This window comes from Xenopus laevis, chromosome 5S, assembly GCF_017654675.1.
Source record: "Xenopus laevis strain J_2021 chromosome 5S, Xenopus_laevis_v10.1, whole genome shotgun sequence".
NCBI lineage: Eukaryota > Metazoa > Chordata > Amphibia > Anura > Pipidae > Xenopus > Xenopus laevis.
Window position 1 is genome coordinate 89788203 of NC_054380.1, and position 17030 is coordinate 89805232.

The 17030-nt window shown below is 38.5% G+C and overlaps 1 protein-coding gene across 10 annotated transcripts in view; it reads right to left on the reverse strand.

The window, feature by feature from the left end:
* Positions 1–17030, reverse strand: part of LOC108718052 (lipoma-preferred partner homolog) — a 221653-nt gene that overhangs the window by 172449 nt on the left and 32174 nt on the right. For 8 of the 10 annotated variants that reach the window (XM_041564759.1, XM_018265625.2, XM_018265622.2 and 5 more), the window contains one exon: positions 9792–9847. The exons of the other annotated variants lie outside the window; for them this stretch is intronic. The gene's annotated coding sequence lies outside the window, so the exon portion shown is untranslated. The remainder of the gene's footprint in view (positions 1–9791; positions 9848–17030) is intronic. 10 annotated transcript variants of the gene reach the window in all.

The following is a 17030-nucleotide window of genomic DNA, read 5'->3' on the forward strand; positions in this document are numbered from 1 at the left end:
ACCCCATTATATGCCCCACATTTCGTAACGTATCAGCATAAAACATCCTAAATATGAACGCCAGAGGTCTACTGAACACTTTGATGCCCAATATGCATAGATATACCAAACTATGTGGCGCACAGAGACCCCCAAATGGATATATAGTAGATAAAATTTACAAGGCAAAACAAAATAAGGCAGTAAAGGGTGAAATGCAAAAAAATCCAATAAAACCACAAAAATCAATGTTTTTTTTCCAGACTAGTGTTATCGGCCGTCAGAATCACAGTTTGAATATTTTCGATGGGCCAAACAGGTTCTACGGCTAGAAACAAGTGAACACAACATATGCAGAGCTGAAAATGCAATAAAATGGCTAAAAATTCAATAAAATGGCTAAAAATGCACCAAAATACCCAAAATTGCAATATAATCACCGAAATAACATACAAAAGGTATTGCACAGTACGGTTAGCGAATACGCTATGCGTAATGGCAATAAAACATTTTTTTCAGCCAAAAAAAGAAACGATGCGATAAGAAAAAAAAAAAAAAAGCCACAATGCCATGTATGTGCGTGTGCGTGTGTACAAATGGTAAATTACATGTTATGTGCGCGTGTGTGCGTGTGCACATGTGTGTAAGTGCAGTGAGTGTAAGTGACCCCCCCAATCCCCAAAAATGTATGTGTAAGTGTGTGTAAGTGTGAATCTAAGTGTGTATTACTGTAATAAGTGTGTGTTGGTGTGTTTGTGTGTGTAATTGTTGCACTAACCTGAAAAAGTCGCTGGAGACTGTTGCAGGCGATCAGGAAGAGCCTCTGGAAGACATCTGCCTCGTGGTTCCTGTCTGTGTGCTGTGGGGGCGGAGATCGTCGATCCGGTGCAGGCTGCAGCAGCAGGACACGTAAGTAACACGTGCCTGCTGCTGTTTTTGGGCCCCTGGGCGATCGCGCCCCAGGGGCCACTCGATCCCCTGCTCTGCTCGTTGCCTAGGGGCAGGGGATCGAGCAGGAACGGAGCGAACGGCTCTAACAGCCGCTCCTCCGCTCCTGAACCAGGAAATGCTGCAGAACGTAGAATCTACGTTCTGTGGCATTTCAAGTACCTTTGCCACAGAACGTAGATTCTACGATCTGTGGCATTTAAAAGGTTAATATAAAGCAAATGGCACATGGGTTGGTTTGTTCCATTTAGGTTTGTCCTAAATTTATAACATTGTCCAATGTGTAATTATTAAAAAGACTTGCTAAAGGCACACAGATTGGCTTTTGGTGCATATATGCCAACGGAGATAAGCTGTTCTGCCATCTGCTACCTGGATGTGCATGTGCTGACATGCATGCATACATTCCAGTCAATGCAAACAGTGAGCTGATTTTGGCAAGGAAACAGTAAGCTTGATTGCACCAAATATTGGTTTAGTGTTTTCTCTTGGGTTCAAATAGGAGAGGGGGATAGTGGTTAGTACAATTTTCCAAACGATTTGTGTCTGATTCCGTAATGGTTGCTCTGTGCTGCAACTGCTACAAATGATCCATGTATAAAAGAAGGAAAAGGAACTCCAGCAGTGTTACTGCAAACAACCTTTTATTCCGGGTAGTGGTAAACACAACATGTTTTGGGTTCAATACCCTTTATCAAGTGAATGACGTTCTTTTGAGTTCCACATGTATTCAGGTAGGGAAAGGTAGGAATCAACAATTCTCTGCTGGTGTGTGTATATATATATATATATATATATATGCCAGTGTGTGCCATTAGTTTAAGGTTTAAATGAACAGTAACACCAAAAAAATGAAATTGTAACTGGTAAAACTGGTCTGTTTGCTTCAGAAACACTACTATAATTTATATAAACAAGATGTTGTTTAGCAATGGCAAAAAGGCTATATGGCACAGGTTAAATAGAGGGTAACAGATAACACCATTATGCTCTACAGAGCTAATCTACTATCTGCTGTGTAACCTGAGCCTTTTCTCCTTTGAATGGGTGCCTCCATGGCTACACAGCATCTTATTTATCTGAACAATAGTAGTGTTTCTGAAGCAAACACTGCGGTTTTACCAGTGCAGGGCAACACTGTATAATATTTTTATTACTTTAAAACACATTTTTTGATGTTACTGTTCCTTTAAAAAACTAATTTGCGAGTTGTTTTCTAGTTCAAATAAACTCACAATTTAAAAAAACTTGAATGTTTATTTAAAAAATCCAATGTCAAAACCCTGATTGAATACAATCATGAAGAATTTGTGAGTTTACAAGCGAAAAATAAAAAAAATCCAAAATCTCGAATTTAATATATGCCTTTAATTTTGCCTAGGGCAACTCCCATTGACCTCTACATGAACTTGCAAGCTTTTAGATGATGACGTTTTACAATTGGCTTTTCATGTTTTTTGTGCTTAATAAATGGCAAACATTCGAGCCTTTGAAAATATCATTTGAATTTGTGCAAAAAGATTTGAATAATGGCAGAAATTCAAATTTAAACATTGATAATCACCCCTTAAAGGGATACTGTCATGGGAAAAAAAAAATTTCAAAATGAATCAGTTAATAGTGCTGCTCCAGCAGAATTCTGCACTGAAATCCATTTCTCAAAAGAGCAAACAGATTTTTTTATATTCAATTTTAAAATCTGACATGGGGCTAGACATTTTGTCAATTTCCCAGCTGCCCCATGTCATGTGACTTGTGCCTGCACTTCAGGAGAGAAATGCTTTCTGGCAGGCTGCTGTTTTTCCTTCTCAATGTAACTGAATGTGTCCCAGTGGGACATGGGTTTTTACTATTGAATGTTGTTCTTAGATCTACCAGGCAGCTGTTATCTTGTGTTAGGGAGCTGCTATCTGGTTACCTTCCCATTGTTCTTTTGTTTGGCTGCTGGGGGGGGGAGGGAGGGGGTGATATCACTCCAACTTGCAGTACAGCAGTAAAGAGTGATTGAAGTTTATCAGAGCACAAGTCACATGACATGGGGCAGCTGGGAAATTGACAAAATGTCTAGCCCCATGTCAGATTTCAAAATTGAATATAAAAAATTCTGTTTGCTCTTTTGAGAAATGGATTTCAGTGCAGAATTCTGCTGGAGCAGCACTATTAACTGATTAATTTTGAAAAAATGTTTTATTCCCATGACAGTATCCCTTTAAGTGTTTCAGAGATATTATACTAGGTAATTCTGTAAAATGAGGACACGTTCATATGGAAAAGTTTCCTGCGGGAAAACAAATTCAATTTTCAACGTTGCGTCAATAAGAACCTTCGGTGGTATGCCACGTGTGCCAAACAAATTATAATAGCACATTTATTCCAGTGTTTTTACTTTTAAACTCAAAATACTGTATATAATGATAATATGTCAACATTAATTTGGCATTGGGGTTCTAGATGTTGTGGGGAAGGGTCACAGGAAGGAAAAGGTGCAGAAGCAAGATAAAGAACGTCAATTCTTGGTATAGCAAGGTAAGTTAAGAAGGAAGCAGTAAGGTAAGGAAAGCAAAGGGGCAGAAAGAGAGGAGTATGGGATTATATGCACAAGTCCTTCTGTGGGTCAGGTAGCAGTTGGGAACTGCAAAAATGCAGGTCAGGTTGGTGCAGTGACGGGCCAGGTCTGTCAGTTGGCCCAGGCAACACAGCTGGCCGTTGGCAACTCCGGTCCCCGTCGCAGCTGTGCGCAACCGCGCGCTACAGAGGACGCGCGTGCCTAACCGTGCGCAACCAAGAACGCGCACGCGTAATTGTGCGTAACCGTGCGCAACCGAGGACGCGCGTGCGTAATTGTGCGTAACCGTGCGCAACCGAGGACGCGTGTGTGTGGTCGTGCGCAAAGCACTTCGACTTCACAGTGCGCACCCACTTTTCACTGATGTAACAGTTGCCGGACTAGGGATAGGCTGCATATAAGGTAAGTGCCTGGCGCCCCTCAAGCTTTGCGCCCTGGGCCCTTGCCTCTTGTGCCTACCCCTAGTTCCGGCCCTGGGTTGGTGGTAGGAGCGCAGATTGATTGATCAGTGTATCATGTACAAAATAGGCTCCTCTGCCTTAAGCCCCCCCTTCCCATGCTCTCACACAATGGTGTCAGTTCCATTTATGGTAGACAGTGTAATAGCATGTAAAGGTCTCTATTGCACTGTAGGGTACAGAAAAAAAGACAATGTGGAGACAGGATAGAATGAAAACGCAGACAACGAGGGAAAATGAAGAGAGAAGAGAAAAATGAAACAAAGCGATGGAGTGACAGAAGGAAGAGTGATAGTGTGAAAAACAAGAAGAGGGATCAAACAAATTAACAGCAACATCAAAGCACAAGTGCTCATGAACAGAGTATATTTGTCAAAGCTTTTTCAGTTATGACTGGCAACCAATGGGTCACAAACTCAGTGATATGCTTCTTCTAGACAGAAGGGTAAATGGAAACAACTGTATATTAGTCTATCTGCAACACCCATATGACATATTCAAATTAAATTAAGACATGCAACACACTATTTCAGATTTCACGTCCATTCAACGAAAGAGTTCTCATTGTCACATTAAGCAGCCTCCCTGCCATGCATTGATTTTTGGAGACTGAGCTGGCAGTGGTGTTTTATAAATCAAAGCGCCAACGAGATTTCATTAGGCATGCTCTGAAATTAATCAATACTATCACAGCTTCTTGTTTTGTAAACAGATGATTAAAAAGGTGAGATCAGGACACAAATCCTATTTAGGTCAGTGGGTAATTTTATTCCACGCTCTCGCTCTGTCAGAAGAGGGCTCACTGAAGAATGAACATTAATCATTTAGAATTCTCTTCCTTCAGGGAAATTATAAACTTTGCAGAAACAACTATGGTACATGCAGCAATATTAAAATGGATCAAATAAATTAAATACAGGATTAACTATTTGCTACAATCATAGTAAAACACAATAGGGCAAAAAAATCTGTACGGTTTACTGTGTAAACCCCACTATTGAAAATCCTTTACACAGTTTGAGTATAATTGTACCCTACATTCATTGGCCCAAATGTCAGATACTGATGGTAATGTGGTTATTGAGTTTAGTAGCATACTGGGAGCATCAGATTAACAGCACCACAGTTGCCTAATGTTCATATGAAAGTTACATTTCTTTCTATGTTGAAAAAGCAACTTAAAGGGGACCCGCCGCCCAAAAAACATTTTCCAAATCCTATTTTATCATGTTAGTCAAGCAAAATAAACTTTAATTACACTATATATAAATTATATGAATCTTGTTTCCATCCATCTGGGAACTCTAGGAAGTTGCTGAATGGAAAGTGAAAGTAATTGCTTGCACAGCCTCTATGCCTAAGGCATAGAGGAGGGGCAGGCAATATTTGATTGACAGCTGAGATTTTAAATTAGTTTACAACAGCTATGAACGCTTTAATTAAAAAAAGTATTTCATGCTTAATTTGAAAAGGACTTTTATTATACAGCTTTTTATGTCTGGATGACAGGTCCCCTTTAAACATATCAAATGGAATTGGCCTACTGAAAGAAAATATGATTCTGTGCAAATGTCCGATATACATCGATTGAAACCTTTCAATGATTTAACATTGTTTGTAAACCTAATTGCAACTGAAAGTAAAATGTGTTGTCCCTGTCCGCACTATTGGTTTTGACTCTTGCTTTACATGTATGTTAATAAGGTATTGTTTACAACAGTAATAACAGCTGAAAAACTATATTGGTATACTGTATATATACATATATACAAGTATAGGATCCATTATCAAGAAACCTATTATCCAGAATGTTTAAAATTACTGGAAGGCCATCTCTCATACACTCAATTTTTAGCAAATAATTCTAATTTCATAAAAGTATTTCCCTTTTCTCTGTAATATTAAAACAATACCTCAAACTTGTTGGTAACCAAGTTGATGAAGCTGTATTGGTGGCAATACTGTCCTATAGGCTTTATGTAATGCTTAAATGATTTGAAGCAGTCTCAAGGTATGGAGAGCCAAATTGCATAAAGATCCCTTATCTTACACGTGTCAAACTCAAGGCCCATGGGCCAGTACCTGCCCACGAAGGCATTATCTTTGGCCCACATGATAATTTATAATTGTTATTAGATCTGGCCCGCCGGTATACTGCCTCTACAGTGTAAGCTACTGATACACAAGCCACTTGTGACAAGCGGAACCGGGAGTCCACACTATTAGAACTGCAAGTCCTAAAATGCACTGCTGGTGCAACGCAACGTCAATCAAAGGCGCTCAAGTACCTGTTCCACTTGTCTCAAGCGGCTTGTGTATCAGCAGCTTACCTGTGGAGCTAGCGTTTCCCTCTCCCTTAAAAATGCTGGCTAAATTGAAGGTGGACTTTGAAAACAGGGGTTTTCAAAGAAGGTGGGAGGTAGAGTATATGTTCATGGATATGAAGAGCTGTTTGTCTTCTGTGCGGAGATAGGGTGGCTGTAATGAAAAAATAGACACTACGAAATGAAACACTGTTACAAGGATTTGGACATGATACAAAGGCTCCAGAAGGTAGAAGAGTTGAAAATTGTTTTATAGGAAATAACTTCTGTGCTGTGTTAGTTCCAGGTTCAATATATACAATAAGGTTATTTCAATTTGTTTTTAATAAACACTGAACCTGACCGGCCCTCGACTTGGAGAATTTTTCAAATTTTGGCTCAACATGTATTTGAGTTTGACACACCTGCCTTATCTGGTAAACTCCAGGTCCCAAGCATTCTGGTACCTGTATATTCTCGTAGCTTTAAAAAGGTCAGTGGTCTGAATATCCTCTGTTCTAATGTTTTACAACAATACAGTTGCAGAAACAGAAAACAATGTATATGATTGTGGCTAGTGGCGCACATTATACAAAGGCTAATAAAAAGCAGATAGCTGGTTTTTACTGCAAAGTTATGTATGCATGAAGGGCACAGCATTGGTCTGTCAGTGACCACACACATATTTCAACATATCAATATGCATACTTTCTCATTTTCATGACGAAATACACCTTGTGTGCAAGCTGAGGACAATGATGAGCCATTAGCCTACAGAATCTCTAAATCCTCTTCCTTTTCAACAACGTTTGGTGATGCATGCTACTTGCCATGCTTGTGAAGACAGCTAGAATCCTGTGACCAAAAAGAAGTAGAAAGTACTATATTCACTTACTCAACTTTAAATAGTTTCTATATCTTTTAATAATATCTTTTTTTTTCAAACTAATGTAAATAACTAAGAATTTGCAGTTGTACCTTTCCCCAGATTATATTAACATATAAAATAACATCTTTCATTTGTGCCAGAAACAGGAATTGAAAAGAGCAGTAAGTCCATTCACCTAAAGGCTTGCTGGGCAAATGGTGCATAATTCCTGCATAATTATGAAATAGAAAAAGTAACAAGCAGGAAGGTTATCTCACAACAACCAGCAGCAGAAATACTAAGCACAACTTACAGGCATCTTGTTAAAAATATGTTGTTTGCTGCTGCCAAACTCACTTTAAAGCACATTATCATTTTATCGTTTGCAGTCGCAGCACAGAATACATCATTTAATAGAAAAAGCAGAACAAGCAAGACCTGGTTATATGGCTGATGCTGTACATAGGTGAAATCTGCTCATTTTAAGGGACACTGCCACCAGAATAACAGATGTTTACTTCTGCCCAATTACAATGTGCAAAGAGTAGACTCCGCTGCTCTGAGTCTGAAAATGCCAACCGCCCTCCACTGCATGTAAGCGCACGCAAGCAGAAGCAATTTAAATCAATGAAAATGGGGCACACAGTGGATCTGCTTCTCTCAGTCGGCAAAAAAATATGAAGGCTATAAGCATTAGAGCCTACTCTCAGCATGCCCACAGCCTAATTCGATAAAGCAGCGCTGACAGAAAAATGCTCCACTTTTCTGCTGAAAAAGTTTTTAGCAATTTTTATTCTTGAAGGTGCTATGTAACTATTTCACCTTCTTTTTTGGCAAATAAAAGAAGCCATTTGCCTATACTACGATGTAGCAGGTTTCATCATTAGAGACTATGCTCGCCCCCTCTTGTACCACATTTCAGAAATCTGAATTTGAATGACAAAAATTGCACTATACAGGTATGGAATTCATTATACGGAAACTAGTTATCTAGAAAGCTGCGAATTATGGAAAGACCGTCTCCCATAGACTCCATTTTATTCAAATAATCCAAAGTTTTGAAAATAATTTTATTTTTCTTTGTAGTAACAAAAGAGTACTTGTACTTGCACCAGGAACTTGATCCCAACTAAGATACAATGAATCCTTATTGGAAGCAAAACCAGCCTATTGGGTTTATATTCAGTTTTGAAATCTGACATGGGGCTAGACATTTTGTCAATTTCCCAGCTGCCCCTGGTCATGTGACTTGTGCCTGCACTTTAGGAGAGAAATGCTTTCTGGCAGGCTGCCGTTTTTCCTTCTCAATGTAACTGAATGTGTCTCAGTGGGACATGGGTTTTTACTATTGAGTGTTGTTCTTAGATCTACCAGGCAGCTGTTATCTTGTGTTAGGGAGCTGCTATCTGGTTACCTTCCCATTGTTCTTTTGTTTGGCTGCTGGGGAGGAAAAGGGAGGGGGGTGATATCACTCCAACTTGCAGTACAGCAGTAAAGAGTAATTGAAGTTTATCAGAGCACAAGTCACATGACTTGGGGCAGCTGGGAAATTGACAATATGTCTAGCCCCATGTCAAATTTCAAACTTGAATATTAAAAAATCTGTTTGCTCTCTTGAGAAATGGATTTCAGTGCAGAATTCTGCTGGAGCAGCATTATTAACTGATTCATTTTGGAAAAAATTTTTTTTCCTATGACAGTATCCCTTTAATGTTTACATGATTTTCTAGTTGATTTAAGGTATGGAGATCCAAATTACTGAAATATCCCATATCCGGAAAACCTCAGGTCCGAAGCATTCTGTATAACAGGTCCCATACCACACAGGGCAGTGGCACAAACTGTTTTTTTCTGATGGCGTAAATAAGTCTTTTGTGAACCCCGAAAGGCAGAATATCAGCACATAGGTGAGAAAATTGGCAGATTTCGGCACAAAAACACTGAACTATGCATTTACATGCAAAAATCTTTCCCATATGTGCACTGACAGGGGAAGCTGTGCCTATCAGTCTGCAGACAAGATAGAGGCGAATGGAAGGAGATCAGCCTTTTCTACACTGGTGTATCTAGACTGTGTGTGCCCCACTGGCCTAAAGCTTCTACCACTTCAGGTATGGAACCTGGGGTTTTCTGGATAGGGAATCATTCCATAATTTGGATCACCATACCTTAAATATATCATAAATCATTTAAACATTATTAATTCCATTAGGATTGTTTTTCCAACAATATCGATTAACGGTCTGTAAGTTGGAATCAAGCAAAAGCTACTGTTTTATTATCACAGAGAAAAAAAAGAACATTTAAAAAAAAAAAAAACTATTTGCTTAGAATGTAGCCTATGACATATAGCCTTTCTGTAATTCAGAGCTTTGTGAATAAAGATAAGGGATCCCATACCTCTACAACTAAAGCGTCTGCAAAATGCAAATGCTATTATAATATATAGTCATTTATGGAGTCCAGGAGACATAAAAATAAAGGACCATAATAAGCATGTGGCTTGAAATTGGGAAATATATACGAACTACAGTATGTGATGACGGTATCCCTGCAAGATGTTCTAGGAGCCAAAGCGCACAACTATTCTTTCTGGAGTTCTTTTATGACAGTTTTACACATATTACTGGCAACCAACATTCAGTTCAACTTTTTGTTCTTCGCCATACCTCACTTGTAAGCAAGATGGGAGATGCAGTTTGGTAATGTCAGTGCTTCTAAGCTCCTGAAAAACACATTAAATGATAGAATATTAATTGATATGCATATGCCTTTTTATTGAACATATAAAACATAATTCTTGCAGTCAGTGTCGGACTGGGACACCAGGGGCCCACCAAAAAACCATAGACCAGGGGCCCACCAAAAGTTTTTAGACCAGGAGCCCACCTATTTTCTTTCTCTCCTCACTCAACCTCTATTCTTCTAGTCTCTTTTCCTTACATACTATAATCTATTATTTCACCTATTTAGCCACTTTGTTCTCATAGAAATAGGGAATGGCCATGAAATAGGCAAAAAGTTTAGCAGCATGAAGGCCCCCTGACACCTGGGCCCACCGGGAATTTTCCTGGTATCCTGATGGGCCAGTCCGACACTGCTTGCAGTGCACTGGCACTTTGTTTTGCAGAGATAAATCTTTGGGATAAACAGAAAAAGCTAAAGTTTCAAGCATTCCTCTTGTAATTTTAAATTCAAAGCCATCTCAGATCTTGGAAAAATGCAAATGTGTTTTAAATGAACAAGCATCACTACCTTACTTAACAGTAATTCTGGATCGACTGATCCCACTACCTTCCAACTGAGCTAGTGGAAAAGAAAAATAATATACATTTAATAAATAAAAAGAAACCAGCATGTTTTCCTTTAAAATTTCTTTTTTTGCCACAAGTGATGATAACCTATTATCTATGGCCAATGCCACTGGTTTAGTTTTTCTAATGAAAGGGCAAGGAAATGTACAGGGTTACTTTTTTTAAACTGCAATGGGAAAAACCAGGATAAGTCCAAGGCACAGGATATGTATGGAAACCTATGTTTTCCATAGGTTTAATATAAAGAGATGCAAATAATGAAAGAAGAAAGGAAAGGTATGATAAAGCAGGGGAGAGAGCTGTAGCATACCTCCCAACTGTCCTGTTTTTAGAGGGACAGTTACTCTTTTGACAGCTAAACCCACAGTCCCTCATTTGTACAGAAAAGTCCTGTTTTTCTCTCCAGGGAACAGCCAGAAAAAGAAACAAAGTTTCTAACTTAATTGGCTTTTGGCAGAGAGCCAAGAACAGCCACAGCAGCAGATAAGCAAATAACTAATTGTAACAATACAAGAGAACAGGTCCCTTGGGAGAAATTAGACTCACAGCTTAAAGGGCAATTCACCTTAATTTGCAAAACTGTAATAAACTGAAAAAAAACATAGAAATGTGTTTAAACTGTCATAATCTGGCAAATTTTGTAAAATGAGCATGGTAATTAGGGGGTGTGGCCACAGAAATGGGTGTGATTATACCCTGTTATTACACTTTTATCACACTGGATGGTTCCTGATCTTTAAAGAAAATGTAATATTATACAAAGACAATTTGAACAAACACAAATGTATAGAATAAATTAAATTGATAATTAATCAGCTGACTGAACACACTCAGGTCTGATTGCAGGTAGCCATGTTGAATCTAAAAATTACTACAGGTATGGGACCTTTTATACAGAATTCTTGGGACCTGGGTTTCTCCAGATAACAGGTCTTTCCATATTTTGGATCTTTATACCTTAAGTCTACTAGAAAATCAAAAATTAAATAAACCCAATAGGCTGGATTTGCTTCAAATAAGAATTAATTATATCTTAGCTTGGATCAAGTACAAGGTACTCTTTTTTTTATTAGAGACAAGCGTAATCAATTTAAAACATTTAAATTATTTGGATAAAATCGAGTCTATGGGAGACGGCCTTTCCGTAATTCGGATAATGGATCCCATACCTGTATATATTAAACCAGGGTGACACCATGCAAGTGGCATCAATTCGCCACAAAGCAAAAGAAATTCAAAAAGAGAGGAGTGAAAAAAATGCATGAACAGATCAGAAACATATCTATCTGTAATGGGTTATCCAACTGTTTTTAAAGCCCTCCCAAATGTAGAGGATTAGGCCAGCATGCCAGAATTACTTCAAGGGTGCATAAAGAAATCATCTTAAAAAAATCTAAAAGTGTTAACAAAAAGAAAAAAAAAAATGGACAATAATTGGAAATTACTGCTCAATGCTTGTCTCACATTTACAAAAAAACAAAACTCCTAAACCTTTTGAATAATGCACTAAGGATAGAGGAATCAAAAACCAAGCTTTTTGGAAATCACAGGTTATGTTTCACAAATACAAAGAGAACTGTCCACAGTAAGATTATAGCACACAGTCTTTCTAGATTATAGCAACAGCTATGTGTATATTGTGAGTTGGTCCCTAAACTCAGTAAGAGACAGCAGCACAGAGGATGTTCAGTAAATAAGCAAAATGAAAATGGGGAGCTACTGGGGCATCTTTGGAGGCACAGATCTTTGCTAAAGGGCTATGGTTGCCTTGGGCTGGTACAGAAACCAATAACAAAATGCACAACATCTCTAGCCTGCTTCTTTAGTTAAGTTTTAGTTCTCCTTTAAGGACATTTAAATGAGGAAATAATAATGGCTTTTTGTGAAGAGTGATGAGAGATGACAGCAATAAGACAGGCTAGTCTTGAGTCAAAAGTGATAAAATGCACAAGAAGCCTTTATTGAAAAACTGAGGAGACAGTAGACAAAAACATAATAAAATATAGGAAAAGACAGGCTATTTCAATCTACAAGACACAAAAGGAGTGTGAATCAGGTCTAATGGCAAATAGCCATCAAAGACCCCAATGCTCACTCACAGGGTCCTTAGAAAGGTATTCCTGGTGAACAATCTGAAACCAATGAACTGAAAAAAAGTGTTTGAAGGTGGACAATCCCTTTTATGAAACTTAGGGATTCTGCTCAGCAGGGCTAAAGATAATAAAATGTATTAATTAAATGTATTCATTTAGAACAGAGCTGCTTTAGAAGATGAAAAATTACACTTTACACTTCAATATTAGAAAAATGTTCACACATAGAAAATAGAAGTAGTTGGAAAAAGTCTTTATTTCGGGGGAACTATCTGAAACCAACTGAACTGAAAAAAAAGTATTTGACGGTGAACAACCCCTTGCAAGTGTGCAAAAGGCACTAGCAAGTTGTTCAAACCCCAAACTGAATTCTGGATTCAGTGCATCCGTAAACTCAACACTACCAACCAACCTAAGTTCACATTTGTACTAAAATGTAAAGAAATTAGTTTTGGCACAAAACATACATTACTGAAAGAAATCTATTCATTAGACAGAATAATGGCATAGCTTGTCAAAGAAAGTTTTTCTACAGAACATCAGCAGAGTTGTGTGCAGGTAGGCAGCATAATGCATACGACCATCTATTTTTCCCTTCATATGGTTTCACGCTCAGATTATTGTTCAGTAATAAACAAAACTACAATGTATGGCAAGGCAGCTAATCACATACACAGCTCTATAACAATGCTAAACAGAAAGGTCTCCCAGACTAAATCCCATTAGCACTATATAAACAAAACTGGGATACACTAGAGGCTCACAATATCTGTAGGTCAGACTACACTTCTGAAATTCCAGCTCTCATTTGCTTTATCTGCATTATTCGCAGTGACAAAGAGAAGGTGAAAAAGAAAGCCCCTGCCCCTCCTGGTACTCATCAGTGAAGAGCTGTATGAACAATACATGCCGTTGCACAGGTATACAATACAAGATGAATTATTTAATACACAGACACAGGAACAGAATTTAAAGAAAATGAATTGATACACCAAATGCAGTCTGCTTTGGCAAGGTTTTATTCTGAGTGGGGTTGCTAGGGTTATTAGGAATTTTAAAATGATCAGAGCGGTTAAAAGACCAGCAACATCAAAACATTTTTTTTAAAAATTGGTTAGTATACATCGAAAAATAAAAAACCACCAAGACAAATTAAACATTAAAATCGCAAAGTCTTTATGCAGAAATAACCGAATCTCAGCTTGAGCTCCTCTTCAGAAAGTGATAGGGCAATTCATTGTGCGCTGTTAGATTTCTCCTTCCTGTCTCCCTTATAGGAGATAGCCAGGGAGGAGAAATCGAGAGCCGCACAATGGATCGTTGCCCTTTTGCCTTTTCTGAAGAGGAGTGGAAGCAGAGTTTCAGTAAGATATTTCTTAATAAAGTCTTTGCGATTTTAAAGTTTTAAAGTTTGTCTTGGTGATTTTTTCTATGTATACTAATGAATTAAAAAAAATGTTACTGGTCCTTTAATTTAAAGGGGAAATAATGTCTCCCTGCCAAGTTTAAGGATTCCATTAGAATGCCTTCTAATACATGTATGGGATCCATTATATGGATACCTGTTGTCCAGAAAGCAAAGAATCATCCATAGAGTCCATGTCAATCAAACAATTCTCATTTTTAGAAATTATATACTTTTTCTCTGTTGTCATAAAACAGTACCTTACGCTTGATCCCACCTAAGATGTAATGAAATCATATTGGAGGGAAAACAATTATTTTCTGTTTAATTCATATGTAAATGATTTTTAGTAGACTTATGGTACAGAAAGATCCCTTATCTGGAAAACTCCCAGGTCCCGAGCATTCTGGATAGATATGTATTGATCCTTTACTACCATCTGGGTACTATAAGCTGCAAATCACTTTTAGGCGTCATGTAATTTTTCATTGGCCCCCTCTGAAAGAGGCTGGTGCCCTAAGAGATTTGACGATGATAGAAGACTCTACTCTCACATGTGCCTGCAGGAACAGGAGCTTACGGCAAGCTGCTTATTATAAGAGATTCTAACAGAATTCACCTAATTTCATGGGAAGCCTTTACCTTAACCCAATGTTTATTTTAAAAAGAAATCAGTTTGGCACAGTAGTCAGCACTGCTACCACACACTGCTTTGTGGTCTTTAGTTTAGTTTTGACCAAAGCTCCAAAGCTTGCAAGCTTTGGTGAATATTTTCTTCCCCTGATGAAGTCTATAATGATTAAATACGTTGGGCATTGCTGCATTGACTTTTGATGAGCAAATTTGTCACTGCAATTCTCTAAATGCAATTGTATTACTTTAATAAATCTACAGTATGTGAATGTACTACACCTTCTTTCTATTTAGTTTACAGAGTATTCTACCACCAGGGCCGGAACTAGGGGTAGGCAGAGTAGGCACGTGCCTAGGGCACAAAGCTGGGGGGCGCCAGGCACGCACCTCCTCTGTCGCCTACCCCCAGTCCAGTGCCCGACTCTTTGCGGTTCTTACGTATTCTTGCGCTCCTGCGCGTGAATACATTTCTCTCCGCATGCGCACCAATTCGTGCATGCGCAGAAGAGCAAAAGAAGTAAAAACCACCGCTTTTCTTGTGATGCTTCAGACAAAGGGACTCACGTAAGGTATGTAAAGTAAACTCTGTAAATATGAGAGCATTCCAATAATAGGGTTAGAAATAATGAAAGGCTTTTTCAGGTGGGCAGTAATGCAAGGGCATCATAACATGTCAACTGCCTAATGACAGAAAATGGAACTTTCCAATATACATTACACATTTTTAAAGACCGTTATTGTCTGTCCATTGCTATTCTTTGCAATCACTATTGATTCTGACCACTGAATTAATATAGCAGAAGCCAGTTTTCCACCAGTCAGGACTCCAAATCACACAATGCATTTCCACAGGCCTATTAATAAGCAGTGCACAGAATAGCTGCTGTGACCTTTTGAAGAGTCAACGAGCGTGTCTTGCTTTCCATTATATGAATAATAAAGGGAGACAATTACTTTGTTGCCTAGAGCTATGACTGCAATGTCATTTTCTAATAATTCTAACAGTTTTCTCAACTGCTTAGTGTTCTTTGCATGGAAAACAACTGTTTTCCCAACAAAGATTTTTAGTGAAGCAGTATTCAGTTGTATGATATTAATTCAAATGTGAAAAACTGGCTGTGCAAAATTGTGGGTACCCTTGTAATTTTGCTAATTTGAATGCATGAAACTGCTCAATACGGATTACTGGCAACATCAAATTGGTTGGATTAGCTCCTTAAGCCTTGAACTTCATAGGCAGGTGTGTCCAATCACGAGAAAATGTATTTAAGGTGGTTAATTGCAAGTTGTGCTTCTATATGACTCTCCTCTAAAGAGTGACAGCATGGGATCCTCAAAGCAACTCTCAAAAGATATGAAAACAAAGATTGTTCAGTATCATGGTTTAGGGGAAGGCTACAAAAAGCTACATATGAGGTATAAACTGTCAGTTTCAACTGTAAGGAATGTAATCAGAAAATGGAAGGCCACAGGCACAGTTGATTTAAAACCCAGGTCTGGCAGGCCAAGAAAAATACAGGAGCGGCATATGAGGAGGATTGTGAGAATGGTTAAAGACAACCCAAAGATCCCCTCCAAAGACCTTCAAGAACATCTTGCTGCAGATGGTGTATTTGTACATCGTTCTACAATTCAGCGCAATTGGCACATCAGTACATCAGTATGGCAGGATGATGAGAAAGAAGCCCTTTCTGCACTCACACCACAAACAGAGTCGTTGGTTGTATGCAAAATTTCATTAAGACAAGCCACAATCATTTTGGAACAAAGTGCTTTGGACTGATGAGACAAAAATTTAGTTATTTGCATGGCGGAAGAAGAACGCCGCATTCCAAGAAAAACACCTGCTACCTACTGTCAAATTTGGTGAAGGTTCCATCATGCTGTGGGGTTTGTGTGGCTAGTTCAGGGATCAGGGCCCTTGTTAAAGTTGAGGGTCATATGAATTCAACCCAATATCAACAAATTCTTCAGGGTATTGTTCAAGCATCAGTCACAAAGTTGAAGTTACGCAGGGGTTGGATATTCCAACAAGACAATGACCCCTAAATACACTTCGAAATCTACAAAGGCATTTATGCAGAGGGAGAAGTACAATATTCTGGAATGGCCGTCACAGTCCCTCGACTTGAATATCATCAAAAATCTATGGGATGATTTGAAGCAAGCTGTCCATGTTTGGCAGCCATCAAATTTAACTGAACTGGAGAGGTTTTGTATGGATGCATGGTCAACAATACCGCCATTAAGTATCCAGACACTCATCAAAGGCTATAGGAGGTGTCTAGAGGCTGTTAAATTTGCAAAAGGAGGCTCAACTAAGTATTGATGTAACATCTCTGTTGGGGTGCCCCAATGTCTAAATTTGTTATGATGCATATTGCACACACACACACACACACACACACATACTTTACACACATACTTTATATATATATATATATATAAATAAAAGTAATAAGT